Source organism: Accipiter gentilis, chromosome 15, assembly GCF_929443795.1.
Source record: "Accipiter gentilis chromosome 15, bAccGen1.1, whole genome shotgun sequence".
Lineage (NCBI taxonomy): Eukaryota > Metazoa > Chordata > Aves > Accipitriformes > Accipitridae > Astur > Astur gentilis.
The window spans coordinates 20,123,139-20,136,901 of record NC_064894.1 but is presented as its reverse complement, the minus strand read 5'-3'; the positions used below and the strand labels follow the sequence as shown (position 1 = coordinate 20,136,901).

The 13,763-nt window shown below is 44.5% G+C and overlaps 1 protein-coding gene across 4 annotated transcripts in view; it reads left to right on the top strand.

The window, feature by feature from the left end:
- The first annotated feature begins 8,489 nt into the window (after positions 1-8,489).
- Positions 8,490-13,763, top strand: part of BVES (blood vessel epicardial substance) — a 31,317-nt gene continuing 26,043 nt past the window's right edge. For all 4 annotated transcript variants that reach the window (XR_007508218.1, XR_007508219.1, XM_049818077.1 and 1 more), the window contains exon 1: positions 8,490-8,537. The gene's annotated coding sequence lies outside the window, so the exon portion shown is untranslated. The remainder of the gene's footprint in view (positions 8,538-13,763) is intronic.

The window sequence follows — 13,763 nt, the reverse complement described above, 5'->3', positions numbered from 1 at the left end:
GTGTCCCTTCAGTTTCTGCTTACTCTAACTCTACTTCTGTGTGAATCAAAAGAGTTAATTGAACTTTACATGTAAATCAAGCCACCTCATGCTGATGAATCAAACTGTGTAGGTGGAGCTTCATCAGTAGGAGTGTGTAGGAGAAAGGCAGTAGAAGCATGTCATCTGTGAGCCCTGGGATTCGGGGTCATGTCCCAAACTATGGCTTGCAAAGCCCTTCTTGAGGGTGGTTCTGCCAGCAGAGGGTTTGGACCCAAATCATTGCTCTACAAGCCACAACTGTTGTCAAATGTTGTCATGGGCTAGGAAAAAGATGGTACATTCCCAAAAGCTTGTGGGAGCAGAGGGATTTAATAGCAGTTATTCTTCTGCTGTGGATTCCTAGGCAACTTTATTCAGTTGTCAGTTCCACCACAGCTTCTAATTTCAGAGGTCTGCGGTGTATTGTGGGCACTGGACTACTTCCCTACTTCAGTGGGGTTTTGAAGATAAATGATGATAAAAGACAGATTATTAAGAACTCAGACAGTAAAGTCATATAAATAAACAACTGCAATAAAATAATGGTGGTAAATAACTATTTTAGCAGTGAATCCCATAGTTTTCGTTGTATCCACTAGTAACTCTCCACCCAAACTTGTCTAAAGCCTGGGGGATATAATAATTTTCTGCGAGTAAGGTACATTAGGCTGAGAAAGACACTGAAGCCAAAAATTCCATTTTGTGGACAGATGGTCGAACCATGTCATTGTATAGAACTGGGCAGCACCATCCCCTTCTGTAGCAACTGCACGTCACAGGAGAGCGTTAAAGCACCTCAGATCTGTGAAAGGAGGTGACCGGGTCCCTGTCCCCAGGCAGGGAGTCTGGCTGGATGATCCCGAGTAGCTGGCAGCCTGCTGGAGCCAGGGCTCAGTGGGGCTGAGACACACATCTCTGTTTAGCGTTTCCCATGTGTAGGTTTTAGGGACTCCTAAGAAGCGTAAGGACAATCTAGATACCCAGTGCTGGGTTTGGACTTCCAGAGGCCAATGGTGGGACATGGCTACCAGGGTGGGACACTGGCAGGTAAGCTATGGGATGAGTTTAAAGCATGTGAGGTGTGACCCTGTATCTTCCCATATGCGTTCTCTTATACTGGGGTAAGCAAAAAATAACTTATTCGGTAAGAAAAGTGAGGCAAGCCAGTTCGCGTCTGCCAGGATGCACAAGGATGAGTATCAGCAGTTCCTATAAGACAGCCATTGTGCTGGAAATCCTTACAGTGCTTTGTTCATCTAACTCGTTCACGTTAAAACCTTTAAAACTTTTACTGAATCCAGTTGTAGCAGCTATTCTATCTTACTAAGAGATTCAGCTTAGATAAAATATTTTGAATGCTTATTTTGAATACGAAGCAAAACTGTCCTGTTTTCATTTACAGAAAGGTCGGGTCCTCTCAGATGATATTTCAGAGCAGATCTCCATAGTGAGGTGAATGGGAGTACTTCTTAAAAACCAGTCATACAGCCAGCATCATACTCTGTTTTTTACTGGGTCTCCATTTTCTTGTTCGGGTACTGCTTTTCAAAAACATAATGTCCTTTCAGTATATATATTCATTACTTAAAGAATTAATGAGTAAGTATTAGTAGGAAAAAATACGATAAATACTGGTATTCTGAAATCAGATATGGAACATAAAACATTTTTATATTGGTTTTGATTTTACAAATTATTAGTACTTTTTTCTTTACCATAGCCATTGCCATTTTAGTTCTGAAACTGTTTTATACAGTGGTATATGTACTTAAGCTAATACTACACACAAAAGCAATAATCATATATATCTGTATGTTTATTGCAGCCTGTATCCCTGTTTTTTAACCCTATATAATAGGGTCTTGTTGGTTGCTTTTTTCTTTACAGAACAAAGAAGTATAATAAACATTACTCAGAAAACTGGTCTTATTTTTTCATTGAAATTAGAGGAAAATATATATTTTTTTTAATTCTGTGTTTGCCTTTATTCTCAAGGATCACGGTAGCAAGAAGCAATTGCAGTGTACTATAACTCAGCACATATTTTGATAGTAATTTATGATATGCACAGCTGAAGTCAGGCATCTGGATGTACAAAGCAGCATAGATGGGGTGCACAGTGAATGTGGACCAGATGCTCCTTAGCGATTGTTTGATGCTGACTCTTCTGAAATGGTAGAGGAGGCAGCTAATCCAGAAATTGGGTGCTTATTATCTCCTTGAGGTTTGTGCTCAAAACAAGGAGCATTTCAAAGTGTCTTATTTAGGACTGCTAATCTGATCAAGTGCATAAAATGCTCCTGCTTGATACTTGGGCTACATCAACCCGTTTCTGTGCATTTGTATCAAACTTGCGCATTCCTGGTTTGCTTTTTGCTCTTGAACTTTTGTTGCTGGCATTTCTTTTGCCTTACTTTCTTCTCCAGTATGTTCCTTCATGTGATTATCCATTTTCTCCCCACTCTTGCTCTCTTCTTTCTGTGTCTTTTTGCAAAGAAAAAATTAACTTTAAAAAAGCAACCTCATGCACATTCACAGTTCTGAGCTAACCTCCTTACCTTTTCTTCCCCCTCAGTGTGTGGAGTATTTTCACCCTCAAATCCTACATGCTTTCTCTGTTGCTTGTTTAAAGAATCCCATAGACTCATCTGCTGCCTCCCCCCCTTCCTCTTTGTTGTCCTTCCTCAAGTTTTTAAGTTAGTTGGTTTTTGGTTGGTTTTTGGTGTTTGGGTTTTTTTTTGGGGGGGGGGGGGGGGAGGAGTTCTGTCTGTCCTGGATATGTTAAACACTTGTTATTTAGTTCCTTTTTTATCTTGAAAGAAAATTATAAATCCTTACCAAAAATAGTGATCTAATACGCAAGGTCCTGGAGATTCAAGCCTAGCTTTTGCTTCTCAGAAACAGCCACTAGTGAATATTAAAATGCACAGCTAAGAAGGACTAATATTGCAACAAAACATTAATTGCCATTGTATCAACACCCAAAAGCATGCACATATTTATACCCTGACAGTATTTGCAATTCCTTTGGTTTATACAGACAGTCACACAGGCTTACATAAATTCACAAAGATCTCTGCAGAGAGAACATTGTAAACTGCGGTTGAGATGGATTTACTTCAGGATTAGCACAGACATCCTTGCGTGATCATTTTGAACTTTCTTTGTGCATTGAAGTTGTCCAAAAAGGGAACAGACAAATCACAGCCAGTTCAACCAGCACTGCCAAATCTGCTGTAACGGGGAGCCCTAAGAAATGGGCTGTCACCCAGCGGGGGGACAGATGCAATGCAAAAGCACTGCTTTATTACTTGTCTTCCAGTTATGTGTGAAGTAAGAGCTGCCTCCCATTAACCAAGAGCAACATGTTGATAGCAACTTGAGTCCTGGACAAGTGATGTGGTCAAAACCTGTCTCTGGTATTCCTCTGATTCCAGAAGGACGCAGACCCACTGGGGACAGGTTCCCTGTCATTGCCCACCGCCATTAGCAAGCTGCCCCGGCAGGGCAGTGACCAGTGCACCACGACCCCAGCCTTAGGAAAATCAAGTGGTTTTATAGCAGCTCTCCTTTTTTTAGGGGGGCGGGGGGGGGGGGAGAACCATGTAATTTAGGTAGAGCTAAAATAAGCGGAGCAGGCGCTGTCAGCAACAGTCTCAGAAAAATCACTTGCGAGCCACTCATAGGCTTGCATATATTCATAGAAATTGTTCACTAAGCAATTTCAAATAATGAACATACAAATTAAATTGTCAGCAGGAGACTGCTCACGCATAATTCGGGAACAGGGATGAATGCTAAGTGTGATTGAATAAATTGTTTACTGTGCACAGTTTAGATAACTTCAATAGCAAACAGTTTTGCTTTGCTGTTATACCTCAGGATCGTGTACCCTTTGATAAACATCTATGACAACCAGTGCATCTGTTAAAACCTGGATACTTTGACAGATCATTTTAGAAGAAAGGTGGCTCTAAGTTTGTAACAATCGATTACTATGCTATCAGTCAGACATGTGGAAGCCCAGGGACATTATATTCTGTATCTCAGATTCAGACAAAAAGATAGCCCTTCTAGTATAAACAAGAGACTGCCCTTCCTGCAGATGTGGCATGGGAAAAATTGCCTGACTGTACATAAGAAAGTGGCTGTTGGAGGGTCTGAGGTAAAAAATACACCAGAATGCACAGGCTCCTCTTAAACCTCCAGAATATTAAAGAGCTGTGAGAGTATTTATCATTCACAATCTCTTCCATACAAACTTCCTTCTAATAAAACAATTCTTGAGGATGCTTTCAGGCTAAGCCCAAACAAATAATTTTTCTGTGGAACATACGTGCAATTTTTCAGTTATATTGCACATAATTTCAGCATCTGGGATGAGATTTATCTCACTGAAATGTGGCACTTCTGAACTATGCCAGCATATTTCATCCCACTCCAGACAGTTGTCAAACACACAGAGGATTAATTACTTTCTAAAACAGCCCCCTTGCATTGTCTATAGAGGGAGTTTAAAAGATTAGAGTAGGCATCTTTTAGCCTGTAGATGCTGAGTACGCTTCCTGAAACTATAAATGGAAACATTTCATAGATCTCGCCATTGTCTGAAAATAGCCCTGTCAGCCTGGCACATCTGGGATCCCGAATACAAAGCATTTGTTCTCTTTAGTGAAAAGTTTGCCTAAACAAGGCTGCGGAATCAGGCTCGCGTTTGGAAGAGGCAGAGCGCTTGCAATTTTACAAAAAGTTACTTTACCCTCTGCTTAATAAAGTCTTTCGATGCCCGGCTAGGCTGAACTGAGGAGCAGGAGAGGGAGGCTGTGGTCTCAGCTGTGCTTCTGAACTCCAGCCTGGCGTCTGCTGAGCAACACCTCCCCGCATCGTCAGCAGGCCTTGGTTCCCCTTAACGCAGAAGAACAGCCAAGAGGTTAGGGTATACTGCCGAAGTCCACAAAGCAGGTCGCTGGAGATGATAAGGAACAAGACTGAGCAATTTGCAACATCCATGTGACGCTTTCTACTGTGGACTATTACTGTGGAAAATGACTAAATAATTGGAGAAAGTACTTAAGCTATCAAGACTTTAATAGAAGAAGAGAGAAATACGACAGAGAGAAAGCCTGCATCAATGAACAGCTGTAACACCATTAGACCTGTCTCTGCTAACAAAATGCATCAATTCAACACAAATCTCTAAAAATTGATCTGGCTATTTGAAGCCAACTCCTCATCAACGTAGACGCGAACAGTTTTTATTTCTTGCCTCTGTCATTAATTTATATTAGCAGACTTCAATGAACTTGTACCTTATTGACACAGGAGGTTAAACCAACTGCTTAAGTCTTTACAGTGGTTTAACAGTAGGACATTAAACTGATTTAATTAAACCAGCCCATTCTTCTGCAGTCCATGAGACCTTGGCTTAAGAGAACAAACTTTACTTAATACATTCTACTTAAAGAATGTTCAAGTTATCTATACAACTATAGATCATGTTATCGAATATTATCTACATAACTAAAGGTTATGCAAAGTTATGGCCATTAATATCTGCATAGGACTATGCGCTATTATCTGTATAAACTTGATGCTAGTCATTCTGTTAGAGAAAGGAAGGTTTTTCCTCCATGCGTGGGTGCACCCCACAGCACTAGACTAGTCCCCACCGGAGCCATCTACTTACGGTCCTCCCGAGGGCAGCTCTCGGACCCTCCCTCATTTCTGTCTTTCTGCTGACAGCCGTACTAGATACCACCATCTGCATTACCCACGGAGCCTTGGTTCTTACCGCTCTGCTGCGCAGGGGGAATGACACTTAATCACAAATATACTGAAACATAAAGATCCCAAGAGACTAGCTGCATTCAGGACAAAGTTCTACACCTTCTACATGGCTGCAAATATTGTTAGTTCATTGCCGAGCTTTCCTAACTAGGAGTTTCTGCATCGGGCTAAGCAGATATGGTTTACCAGCAAGGCTCCCCGCAAAACCAGGGAAGACCTGGAGGGTAACGAGAGAATTACAAAGACTTCATAAAAGACACAACTAGTACAACAAACTCTGCTTCTCCAGTGCATAACATTCAGTAACGTGGTAGAAAATGCTTAAATGTCAGTCTAGATTTGGACAGGAGCTCTCTGATAGGCTTCTTTGTGCTGCTTTTGGAAGCTACTTGGCTTTGCTCCAGCAAGCATAGCTGAATATTATCAATCTCAAACACATGCTAGATGCTATCTCATGACTGTTCCTGCTACCGTGCTATCCTGACTCGCTCTTCCTGCCCATTTTTGAGCTGACTTACTCTGCGTATCTCGGGAAGGAGCGACTACATCCATAAGAATGACTGGCCAGGCAGAGGAAACGCAGTCCCAAAGCAAGTCCTTCATAATAAATTCACAGTATAGTTTGGAAAATCAGGTCTTATACCAGGCAGCAGGATTTATAAAAACCCTGTTCACATGGCACACATCACTGGAAAGATCGAGATCTCTTCTTCAAGATGTAAAGCCAAGAACAACCACAACAAAGCCAGAGCCTCTTGGGACACATGTTGATGTGTATGTGTGCAAAGAGTTGCTTCAAAAACGGTTCAGGATTCTGTACGCTTTCCAAAAATATTTGAGTATAATGCTGACCATACGCTCTTGGCTGCTAAAAAAACCCCAACCCACTTTGTTGCTAGCTCGTCAAAGTGCGTTGAAAGAGATTTTCTGCCTTTGCAGTCCTCACTTATCACCGATGGATGGTCAGGTTTTGGGACGGGCGGGCGTGCCCCCAGGCTGTCCCTGGAATGCCTTTCATAGCTGGATGCTCCGTATCAGCGTCGTGGAGCCGAAGGCAGGCTTGGTGGCTGCTCTGCCCACCCGGCGAGACTGGCGGTGCAGGAGGGGGCTAGACGGGACATCAGCAGAGCGATCTGCCGGCGTGCAGGGACACACGCGGCCCGCTTTGGAAGCCCGTCACTTCTGGGAGCTGTCGAACCGCCACGCGAGCAAAGTCGGTGGCATTTCTTAAACATTATGCTCGTGACAAAGCAACCACAGCAGGTGCCAAGCTGAGGGGAGCAGTTTTATACAGGCTATTGTGGCTCCCTGGCTCACCATATAGGGGAAACGCTGCTTGCCGTTCGTTGAGGGGAGAACGCAGCTCTTCTAATTTTAACCACCCCGAATCGAGGCACGTTGCCTCAGCTCCGGGTTCCCTCTGCGGTGAAGGGAGGCGTCTCGCCCCACATGCGGAGGCACCTCTGCGGGCTGAGGCATCGTCCCCCGCGTTCGGGTGGGCGCTGCCCGGAACCCACGGCCTTCAGACCGGAGGGCAATATTCGGGGGCGATGCTCAGGGCCGCGGGAGGGGCCCTGAGAGAACATGGCGGCCTCTCGCCCCCGCCGGCCCCCCGCGCGCCCGAGGCCGCACCTGGCCCCGCCCCGCCGCCCCCCGGGACCGGCGGGAGGCGCCTGCGCGCTGCGGCCGCTCGGTGCCGGCCCCGGCGCTGGCGCCGCCCGCAGCCTCCCGCCGGCTGCTGCCTATTTTAGTCACGGCGGCGGAGCGGCGGGACGCGGGGCGGTAGCCAGAGCCCGTCCGGGGAGCTTTTCTGAGGGCGTGGGGCAGGTAAGGAGCGCTCCCGCCGGCGGCGGCACCGGGGGGGCGGGCGCCTTAACCTGGGTCGGCAGGGCGCCTTAACCTGGGTCGGCAGGGCGCCGGCGGGTCCCTCAGCCCCTCGGCGGCGGCGGCGGGAGAGGTGGGCGCCGGGCTCCGCGTTGCCCTTCGGGGCGGCCGGGGGCCCGCCGTGTCTGCCGGTCACGGCCCCGACGGGCGCCCGGGGAACGGGGGGGCTCGGCCGGTGTCCTCCTGCGGAAGGGCATGGCCTTGGAAATGGGGCGGGGGGGGGCCGCGTTGCCCGATACCTTTTACCTTGTGATTTCGTGTAAGCGGTGGGTCCGGGGTTTGCACGTTGCGGGCTGAAGCGAAGCTGCGGAGGCGCGGGCGGAAAAGCGGGGCCGGGGGGCAGAGCTGTGGCCGTGTTCCCCCCCCCCGCCCCGGGCCCTCTGCGCACCTGTGTGCGGGGGCATCCGGGGGGGGGGGCGAAGGTGCCGCCAAGAAACTTCCATCGCCGTGGTACAGCTGCGCCGCTGTAACGTTGAGCCTACGGCAGGGTGCTTCTCGCGTGGTGCGGGTGGGTTTTGTCAACTCTGCGGAATGAAAATGCTGTTGAGTTTTCTTTAGAATAAAGCGTAGAGCGAGACTTAACAAATTTCTGTAGTTAACGACACGTTTAATGGAAATGAACTTGCCGCAAAGAGCGTATTGAAATGCAGCTTTTTTTTATACCACTTTCCCATTCATGCCTACTTCATTATAAAAAGGAAATTGGTAACTTAAACTGTAATTAACCTAATTATGCTAGCACTACTAGTTTGTCTTCAGCTCACCGAAGCGAAGAAATTATTGTCTAAATTCTCTACGCAGCTTTTGTGCTACAAGACCACAGAGGAGTAGTTAAAGTTCTGCAGGTAAGACTTAAAAAAAAAAAACAAACAAAAAACTGTTGAACTTGGGTTGTTTTGTTGGGGTTTTTCTTTCAATTTCTTTTTTCTTTAGACTTGCAAAATCTATCTACATAAATGATGGACTGTCAAGTTACAATGACTGCAAAGTTACACCAACATACTCAAGCAAAGCTTTAAGAAGCTCACTTGAATAATGTTGGAACAGTAAAGCTGTGGGATATGAATAATCTCAATGAAGTGGTTGGTGATGTGAGTGGGACACTCCACACTGTCTCCATATCAGCTTGGCTGACCTGTTCACCTACTAGAACCAACTGCTTTAAACTTTTCTCCTATGTCTGTCTTCTGTAAATGTTCTGTAGGTATGCAGAAAACCCCCATTTGTTTTAAAGGTGTCTTCATGCCTGAAGATTTAGGGACTAATTACTTTTGGGAATGGCTTTCAGAAGTTTGTATAAAGATGTCCTGAGTAGAGAAAAATCTTAGAGTAAGCTGATGTTCTTTATATTCTGAGAATTTGGATTTTCAGACCTAAAACCACAGTGTATTACCTTGACTCTCTATCAGGTTCATGCACAAAAAAAATAATTAATAGACTTTGTTGTTAACTATACTAATTTCTGATAGATTTAATATTAAAGTGTCACTGAGTGGCATTCTTTTCAATATTTGTGGGGTTTTGTCCCTGTTTGGACAACAAATTGGCTTGAGCTTTAGCTTGGTAAATCTAAATCCATACAATGGAAGAATTACTGGATATTAAAAAATATTCCTTTAATTACGTCTTGCACTCCATAAAACTTTCATTTTGGTTGACACTATTTCCCCAATTTTTTTACAGAATTATTTGACTATATTGGTTGTATTTTTAACTCCTGATATTAGTACATGTCTTCATGTATTTAAGACTGCAAAGTCTCATGCTATATTAATCCTTGGTAGACGTAACCCTAAATTAAAGTTTTAAAGGCCTGATTCTGTACTCACAAAGTTAATTTTTTGCCCTCTGAGGTGGCAGAGGGTAGGAAATGACAATTGCTTGTTCACCTGTTGAACAGCAGATTTTTTTTCTAATTCTTCAGTATTATTTGAGAACAGTTAGACATTAGGACTAAATAATTGATCTGAAAATTACAGAGATGTTATTTTGAATATTTGTCTTTCTGGTGTTACCTGTGGGCAAACATTTTAGGTTATGGCTTGTAACTCTGCCTGCCTGCCTCAGGCAGGCTCTCTAGCTGAAATTCAGCTGAAATTCCTTCAGAGCCAGTGTCACAATCTGTCCTTGTGTCATTTTGCAGATAGCATCAAGCTATTTCTGCCAGCTTTAAAATACCATCATGACAGAAGTTATGCAGCTTTCTGCTGTTTTCCAGTATGTTGGCAGTACTGCAACGGTTGGTTGGGAGTAGTAAGTTAAGTTCATATAAAGACTTCAAGGTATTAAAGGTGAAGCTTATAAAAAATGGAGGTGGCTAGATTTAGGTTCCAGATTCTAATTTAGGCAACCAAGTAGGTAGCCCAGATTTTCAAAAGCATTGAACAGCCTGTTGTTACGACTGTGGACACTTTATGGCTTCAAATGACTTGGCCAACGCTTGTTGGAGAAACATCTTGCCTTTATGATGGTTTGTGGCTGGTGGTTTGTGGCATCGGTATCTGTGGTGAATGAGGGGAGCAGTGTTTTGGCTGGGCTGTGAGGAGAATGGGATTGTCATGTGCCATATAGTTGATGTGGCTTATTGAGTTTTCAGTCTTCAAATGTGTGATGCTTTACAGAATCTTAGAGTAAGGTAGCCTCTAATCTCCCAGTGATGCAGTATGAAATTTTGCTATTAAAAAAATCAAGTATCTGGAAAGCTTTGTTGATTTGTAATTGTATGCAGCTGAAGTTACTTCTTGCAGCCTGTTTTGATCTTGAGATGAGTTCATGGACTTGTGGCTGGCTCTGTGTCTGTATGTGAGTTTGGTTGTGTGTGCTCGTTCTGTTGGCATGTTAAGTGGTGCTTTTATTGGCAGATGACTAGGCAGTGAAAGACTGAATGTAGGTAGAAACTCAGCTGATAACTTTTTGCAAAAGATCTAGAGATCTGCTGTTCCAGTGTAGAGACTTTACGTTGTTTGAAAACGGGAGCATGGTGATGAGATGCAAGATGAGCACAAACAGTTACCCAGAGTTAGCAATTACCTTCTGTTTATGAGCGCATTAAAATGCCAGTCCTGGGGCCTCAGGCTCACGCTTCAGCTGCGTGTGTGAGCAGCTTTGTCAGGACAGTGGAGCTGCTCTCGTGGCTCTTGTCTCTAAATTCATGAAAAAGGGCTGAAGGAAAATAGGAGTGTGTTTGGATGGTACCTCTATGATACCTGGACCATGAATTTGTTCAGGCACCAAAATCTTAGAGTAAGGTGGCCTCTAATCTCCCAGTGATGCAGTATGAAATTTTGCTATTAAAAAAATCAAGTATCTGGAAAGCTTTGTTGATTTGTAATTGTATGCAGCTGAATTGGTAACAATTGTTACCAATTGTTATTGGTAACAATTTAGTGTAGAACTTGTTTATGCCAAAAAACATGTTTTAGTTAACCTTTGTGAATAACTAATATAGGAATAAAAAGAAGAAAGTGAGCCCTTAAGAGATGAAATATGAATTATCATTTTGGTAAAAAGTAAATATTTTTCTTTAAAAATAATTTGTATCCAGGGACTGTGTACACTATGTTCATGCTGGTGTTTGATCCTGCAAATTGCCTCTGCATGTTCTGTAGCATGCCTTAGCTGTGACAGGCTCTGGGCATTGGAGAGGAACTATCAGAAGGTTGAGGTTTTCTTTCTGATTTCTTTCTTCCCATTACTTTAAAAAGGGGTTTAAAAGACTGATTAATTTCAGAAATTGTCCAGCTTGCTTATGCCTTGTACACAAGTTGATTGGGGGGAAAATAATAAAAAGAATGGCTGAAGCAACTCAAAATTACTTCACAGCCCAAGAAGTACTCTAAAGTAACAGAGATGCTGAGTGTATTCCAGTCTGCAGGGAATATTGAGTGTATTAACTGTGACTCAAAATTGTCTGCTGAGCAGATGAATTACATGACAGTTAGTAAGCACAACCAGCAGGGACATGCATGGTCTCTACAGAATTTGCTTAAATGCAAATCCCCCTGTGCTGCATGTTACGGAGCCTGTTTGCTCAGTGATATGTGTGTGTATTTCATTAATGAGACTCAAGCCGAGCTCCATATAATCTCTACTGCTGTGGCAGTGGGGGACCATATGTGCCTCGCTGGAAGCAGGGTTCTCCCATGTTTCTGACAGCCTGTCTAGGAACAGGCGTGTTGCTCCAGCTGGGAGCTGCTCTGGGTTGAGAAGACCTTCTGGAGTGCTTGTAACACTGACTGCAGTTCCCTGCAGAGACCAGCTCTTAAAGGTAGTGTCTCAAAATCTTCTGGTTCTTCTTTGTAGTTTGTTTTTAATAGGAGTTTTTTTACTTTGTATTGGGAAGATGTTTACCCACAGATATCTCTTTTTTCAATTGTTGTGAAAGGAAAATATGCTAGATTTATCATTACAGCAACAAAAAGTATGTATTTTTAGATTAGAAATCAGCTTTTTCAACTGTCTTGTTTTCTCGAGGTGTTCCACAGACAACCAAAGGTCTTGCAAGGTTGCTCATACTAGGTAGACCAAGTGATTTCCCTGAAAGACTGGCAACCTTGTCATAACTTAGCCTGGGCATCTCCCTTTCTGACTTGGTAGCATCTCATCAACTAGGAGGAGAAACAGTAGGTTTTATTTACTGTTCTCAAAAGTGGTTTGGGGTTTTTTTTGCCTGCTTTGGTTAACGTGTGCAAGGTCATATGTGGCTTAGGAGATCTCCAAATGATCCTACAAGAAAACCAGTAGTTCAGACTGTCTTTGGTTTTGCTTTCGTATGGTTTGTTGGCTTTTTTTAATCAACCAAACAGTATGTGTTCCTCCTTAAGACCTTCCATTCCCTATTTAGAAGAACAGCTTTGTATGCCATAAAGGAGACTTACACTACATAAGCTTTTTTCTTTCAATTCTCATCTAAATTAAGTTCTCTTAAATATTTACTTTGCCTAAGATAGTGGACCCATTCAATAAATGGTAGACTGAAGTGTGATTTTTATTTGTGTAGGACTAGGAAGAATACATAGGATATTGTACTGAGCAATGACAGCGAGTAGCTAATGTTCAGTGTTTATGTACATACCATCCAAATTTTGGTATGTATCATTCTTCAAGCCTAGCACTTAGGTGAAAGGAGATACTAAAGCATTACTGAACTATAGATCTAGCTTACCCTTTTAAAGCATCTGTAGATTTTTTTTCTTTCCCCATGAATGATAATGGAAAATATTTCCTGGGAAGACAGAAAATAACCCAAAATTCATGTGTATGTGTACTGGGTTTGCGTGGCAAGGTTTTGGTAGCAGGGGGCTACAGGGGTGGCTTCTGTGAGAAGCTGACGGAAGCTTCCCCCATGTCCGAGAGAGCCAGTTCCAGCCGGCTCCAAGACGGACCCGCCGATGGCCAAGGCCAAGCCCATCAGCAGTAGTGGTAGTGCCTCTGGGAGAACAGATTTAAGAAGGGGAAAGAAAAGTTGCTGTGGCACAGCAGCTGCAGCCAGAGAGAGGAGTGAGGACGTGTGAGAGCACCAGCCCTGCAGCCCCCCCAGGTGAGTGCAGAAGGAGGGCAGGAGATGCTCCAGGCGTCGGAGCAGAGATTCCCCTGCAGCCCGTGGTGATGAAGACCATGGTGAGGCAGGCTGTCCCCCTGCAGCCCAGGGAGCTCCATGGGGGAGCAGATCTCCACCTGCAGCCTGGGGAGGACCCCACACCGGAGCAGGTGGGTGCCCGAAGGAGGCTGTGACCCCGTGGGAAGCCCACGCTGGAGCAGGCTCCTGGCAGGACCTGTGGCCCCATGGAGAGAGGAGCCCACGCTGGAGCAGGTTTTCTGGCAGGACTTGTGACCCCCTGGGGGACCCACGCTGGAGCAGTCTGGGCCTGAAGGACTGCAGCATGTGGAAGGGACCCACACTGGAGCAGTTTGTGAAGAACTGCAGCCAGTAGGACTCATGTTGGAGAAGTTTCTGAAGGACTGTCTGCCATGAGAAGGACCCCACGCCGGAGCAGGGGAAGAGTGAGGAGTCCTCCCCCTATGGAGGAAGGAGCAGCAGAGACAACGTGTGATGAACTGACCCCAACCCC